Source organism: Panicum virgatum, chromosome 9N (assembly GCF_016808335.1).
Source record: "Panicum virgatum strain AP13 chromosome 9N, P.virgatum_v5, whole genome shotgun sequence".
Classification (NCBI taxonomy): Eukaryota; Viridiplantae; Streptophyta; class Magnoliopsida; order Poales; family Poaceae; genus Panicum; species Panicum virgatum.
Genome location: NC_053153.1, coordinates 8,326,327 through 8,331,876, shown reverse-complemented (window position 1 = coordinate 8,331,876; position 5,550 = coordinate 8,326,327). Strand labels below are relative to the sequence as shown.

At 49.5% G+C, this 5,550-nt stretch overlaps 1 long non-coding RNA gene across 1 annotated transcript; it reads right to left on the bottom strand.

Moving 5' to 3' along the window:
• Window positions 1–1,538: 1,538 nt before the first annotated feature.
• LOC120690149 lies at window positions 1,539–5,146 on the bottom strand. Its single transcript, XR_005681605.1, has 3 exons — window positions 4,970–5,146; window positions 4,812–4,881; window positions 1,539–1,895 (listed from the first exon to the last, which is right to left on the bottom strand). It is a non-coding gene; the product is annotated as an uncharacterized LOC120690149 (long non-coding RNA).
• Between the last annotated feature and the right edge of the window lie 404 nt (window positions 5,147–5,550).

Genomic DNA, 5,550 nt, shown 5'->3' with positions numbered 1-5,550 from the left:
TGGCATGGTTCTTTTTTTTTCATTTTATTTTGTTACACTTAGGCTATTTGCAATGGTGTCTAAATATCACACCCTAAAAGAATATTCTATACTCCTCTAAAAGATTTTCTCCCCCTAAATTCACTCCTCCTGCAACAGTAACCCCAAAAGCATCCTCTACCCGCGTCCCCGTCCATCGCTCCTGCGCTCGTCCCCGCCCAGCGACGCCCCCGGGCCCCGGCTGCCCCTCCCGTCCGTCCGCCCCTGGCCGGCGGCCCCTCCCATCCGTCCGCCCCTGGCTGGTGTCGTCGTCCGGGACCACGCCGCCACCCAAGAACGTGCTGCCGTGGCGTCGCCGGCGCAGTCGCCCACCGCGCAGAAGCCTCCAGGTTCCCCGCCGCCGCTGCCGTAGAGCTGGCCGAGGGCACGAGGTGGAAGATGGCACGGCGGCGGGACCCGAGCTCTCTTGCTCACCATGGCTCCAGTGCGGCGGCGGCATCGTTGGCCGGCCATGCGAGCGGCAGTGGCGGCAGCGGCAGCTACGGCCAACCCTGCGGGCGCGGGCCAGGGGTGCGAGGCTCGGCTGCGGACTGCGGTCTGCGGACGTCGGGCGCGGACCTCCCACGCGAGGCGAGGTTTGGAGGAGCGCCGCGATCCCCGAAATTTGGAGGACGGTGACGGGCCACTGCATTTTACGGGAGTTTTTGAAGGACGCCGCTGCAGCACGAAATCTGCCCGGAATCCGCTATTCTACGGGGCCAGGACGCTTTGGCGCGCGCCGTTGCACACAGCCTTAAACCTTAATGCAGCACCAGGGGGGGGGGGGGGGGGCGTCCAGCTGAGTTGGTGATTGACTGCCGTTCGTCCACCTGCTTGTGAGATTGCAGCTCCGTTTTGTTTCATTTCGAAAGTACTGTGAATGCAACTTATGCCCGTTCTGCTTACTGCAGTTCAGTATTACCGTTTAGCATTGCAGCTGTACCAGAAGCAGATGAAGCGCTCTTCAGGCACCCTTCAGTTTTCACCTCTGCCCCTTAGCAGTTTCCGAAAGAATTTGTACAGCTGTCAGTATTCTTCCCGCACTATAGAACATTTTAGGGCTTTTGGCGTTCTTACCCTGTTTTGAAGGCAATTGGTGATTTTACCCTGTTTTGTCCCTGAACCTCACCACCCTGCTTTTGCCTTCGTGCCTTCCTGTCTGAATTGATTTTTGGTTGAAGCAGGGCCTTGGCGAGAGATTTCTTTTGCTTGGAAACGTTGGCAGCGGTTAGATGGGAATTGATCAGCAACAAGCCACTGAATCCTAGTCCATCGATCCATTATTGTTACTATTAACCACCATATCAGTCAATTGAATCCATTGTTATCCAAATGCTGCTAAATTTTGTCAAATTGCTTCTGAAAATTTATCCAAATACCTTTAGAATATGTGAAAACTTCAAAAAATTATGTCAAAACATGAGTATAATGCATGTACAAAGTGCTTGATGTCAATAGAGGGGCAAAATCGCAAAGGCCATGTCTGTCTTTTTGCTATGGAATTAACACAGTTAACTGCGTTTAATAGAATAGGGCAAACTGGATCTTCATTTTTGAAAAGTGAGGGCAAAAACGCTCAATACAAAAAGGAGGGGTAAAATCACCATTGACATTCCAAATAGGGGCAAGAACACCAAAACCCCAATGTTCATGGTCATAGTCGTTTCAGAAGTTCAGAAAGCCACTAGACATTTATGTTACCCCGGGCAACTAGAGAAGTTGAATTAGCTTTTTGAATGGGAAATTATTGCCTGGCTAAATATAAAACACCATCGATGTACGTAACTATGTTCTTGCGCAAGGGTAAATACATATGCCAATAATTAAGAATCCCATAATGTAAAAATAATCCACCAAGGTACAGGAGCCGTTTACGCCTATCATAATGCAAGAAGAAAAGTAAGTGACTATGTCAACTAAACCAATCTAATAGAATATAACAGTGGAAAACACATGCACGATGAACTATTCTGATACAAAACCTGTGCCTAAATAAGTAACATACTAAAAACATCCTTGTACAACTTCTGGAAGAACCATGTCAGCACAGTGTTTTGACTCGCCAATAATACAAAAACTTGCATACATCCTCGTAATAAAAAAACTTTTGCTTTGTTTTTGCCAATTAAGTCCAGCGCTAACAAACCGAAAATTTTGCACGATGACGCAGCAGGGGTAATGTTGCGATCATAAATAACAACCAAGACTAGATTTCAAACAGCGTTAATTGTGGCTACTATGGTTTGCAAGGCAGTAAGAAGACAGCGCTTTCAAACATAGACTGTCGCCATGATCAGACAGAAGGATACGAGTATATGACTGATCAAATTGTGCTGTAGTTTTGCATCAAGGTCGTTACTCCTCCTTATGTAGCTCTAACCCTGCGTCTGCTAGATGGGTGCAGCTAAAATTCCATAGATGCTCTCTAGACTTAGGTGGAAAGATGGCTGAATGAATTGTAAAGTTTGAGATCAAGGCCATCAGTATTACTTTCATGTTGTATTGGTTACAAATGTTTTCCATGAAATCTTAATCCTACTTTGTATAGCTCTGCGCAAGCACTCGAGCAGCTGTGATGAGATCATTTTCAACCCTTCCCGCACCAATGCGTGGGACTAACAGACCACAGGTGTGAACGTGTGGCGAAGTGCAAATTCAAAGCTGAACCGGGAACATCTTATCTTCCTCATTGGATACGTTTGTTTTGTAGCCCAAGGCACAAGACTTACTAATTGTAAATAACTTGACCTATTCATGTAACACTATTACTATAACTGTAACCAGCAATAAAAAAATAGTATTCCTCAACAGCCACTATTAAATACAGACAAAACTTGTAACAGCTTTCCAAGTTGTACACACCCCACCCAAGTAACAATGATCCTACACTTCACTACAAATAATAAGCAAAAATGTCAATGCCATTTTCACATCTATTAGTTCACACAATCTCATTATTCGTCTATGCAGTTTATACAATCACAAGAAAATAAGATAAAATTTGCGAATGATACGAATTTACTAGATTATTTTTTGTATTTCGGGTACTCATTGAATATTTGCAGATAAAAACTTTTACCCGCGCTCTACCTGCTGGTAAAATTCTATACTCATACTGCGGGTAAAATTTCATACTCATACCCTCACCCGTCGGGTACGCGCAACGGTTAAAATTATCATCCCTAGCTTGAGATCCTCCATTGCTGATCCCCAGATGTAGCAAAGACGAAATTCTGCATACCGGGTAGGGGAATCATTACTTTGACGACTCCATCTGCATCCACACTGATGAAGGCGTGGTTATTTCTGAAATAACCCTAGTTGTTTCCCGGCAACCATGGGTCCACACGTCCACATATGGCAGGAGGGTCTCCAGCGGTGGGAACTCCGCAATGTCGCCGGTGAAAGGATGGAGGAGACGGATGGCGGTGTCCTGATCCCTCTGCAGTAGGAGGATGCCGTCGACGGAGTCGAGGACGCAGTAATCCCTAAAGAGCGGGAGCCGAACGCGGACGAAGGCACCGGTTGAGAGGTTGAAGAAGCGGAGGTACCCACCGAGTTTGCCGTTACCCTCGGGAAACAACAACCACCGCCGCGGGTGCGAATTTCCTAGTTGACGCGCGAGCGCCGCTACCCATAGCGACGCACAGGTAGCAGTGCGTGCGTCAACGGCGCCGGCGAGCTGCAGTCTTGGGGGGAGGGGGCGGCCAGGGAGGGTGGGAAGTGGGCGGAGCGGCCGCCGGCGAGGTCGCCGGCGGCCGAGGTGGTGGCGGGAGGCGACGGCCTTAGATTTCGGGTTGCCGGGGGTGGGGGTGGCTCGCCGGCTTCCATGTCCGCCGGCCATAGAGGAGGGGTCGGGGCAGTGGCGGCGGTTCGGCCGGCGGAGGGCGCGGCGACGCGGGAGCGCCGCCGGCTGGGCCGGGCCGGACAACCGGTGGGCATGTGCCGGCTGTGAGGGCGGAGAGCGCCGGCGGCCGTGGGCGGTGGGGAAGGCCGGCGGGGGCGGGTGGAGGGCGGAGCGGTGCGGCGGCGAGTCGCCGCCGGCCGCGGTGGTGGTCGGCGGGGGGCAGGGCAGATGGGGTGGTGGCGGATGGGGTGAAGGAAGAAGAAAGAAGAATAGAGAAGAAAAACAGTGTTCGCTAGCGACGCACGAGCGTCACCCCCCACCCCCCCCCGGTGGAAGCGCGGTTCGACGATGCCGCGTCCGTGCGGGCTGCGGGCAGGTGGTGCTGGACCGCCAGTGTAGCAGCTTACCAAGTTTTACACACCCCACCCCAGTAGAGAATTGCATGCGTATCTATTGTCACGTATCAAATTAAAAGGATTCCTACTGATTTGGGACTGTGCACAGTTTGATGTCACTTTAATACTCTTGAAACACCAAAGAAATTAATGAACGGCACTGAGCCTTTGTGGTCGAGGGAAATTGTGCCATAGAACATGCCACTTGTTGAAAGAAACCAAACAAAAACTGATCTTTGCTACTAGACACTATACCTTTGTGTAAATTTGCTTCTACATAGGAGTATGACTTAGTGTCCTCCAGCAAAAGTTGAAAAAGAAAATCACCAAGGACAAGAAACTGTGTGTAGCAGAAAATATACACGATTTTATAAATTTGTAGTAAAGATCAGTTTTTTTCTCGAACACAGTTAATATTAGTTTTGTTATGTCTTTCAGCAAAAGTGACATGTTTTTGAAAGTAATGTGGCAAAATCCCCCAGCAGTAAATGTAGGGCAAGCCAAAAATGCATAAACTACAACAGAATTTTTGCAACGGAGGTAAGACTTACCCCATGTCGCCACTTTCTCTTCACCCTCCACTGCTTCAAATTCCCATGGCGGATTATCTGTCCTTTGTTCCTACAGCAGAGAAGAACATTGGAACGGTGAAATGAACAATCGCTATTGTGAAGAACAATGACGTAAAAAACAAAACCAGGTCACTAACCAGTACTCACGAAAGCAGCAGGAAAAGATATGGTAAATTATGCTGCAAGGACTTAGAAAAGCAACCCCTGGTGTACATCCATCTGATGCTGCCGATAACGTGCCACTATCGAGATGGTATTGAGCAAGATAATTTTTCCTTGGTTCGAAAGCAACAATGGTGTCAGCCACAATGGTAGGAAACTGTAATGACCGACTCAGGATAACGGCTAAGATCTATTCTGCACGTTGAGTAAATCACATCTGCTAAATAACTCTCTTGCGTTTTCGTCCTCGCTTCACGCAAAAAATTGCAACCGGAGTTATTCAGCTTCCTAAGTCTGGTATTTAAGCTGGTCCAACTCCCTCTCGCTTCTCAATTTGTGACGATGCCCCGGGAAACAACATCCACCGCCGCGGGTGGAAGCGCGGGTCGACGATGCCCCGTCCGCGCGGGCAGGTGGTGCTGGACCGCCAGTGGGCGCACGCTGCGCGGAAGCGGATGTAGTCTCGCAAATCGCCGGCTAGCACTCGCCACCCGATTAGGCTGACCAGATCCTCGTTTAGAGACGCCCACGAAGATGAATCCCGGGTGGCGGCTGC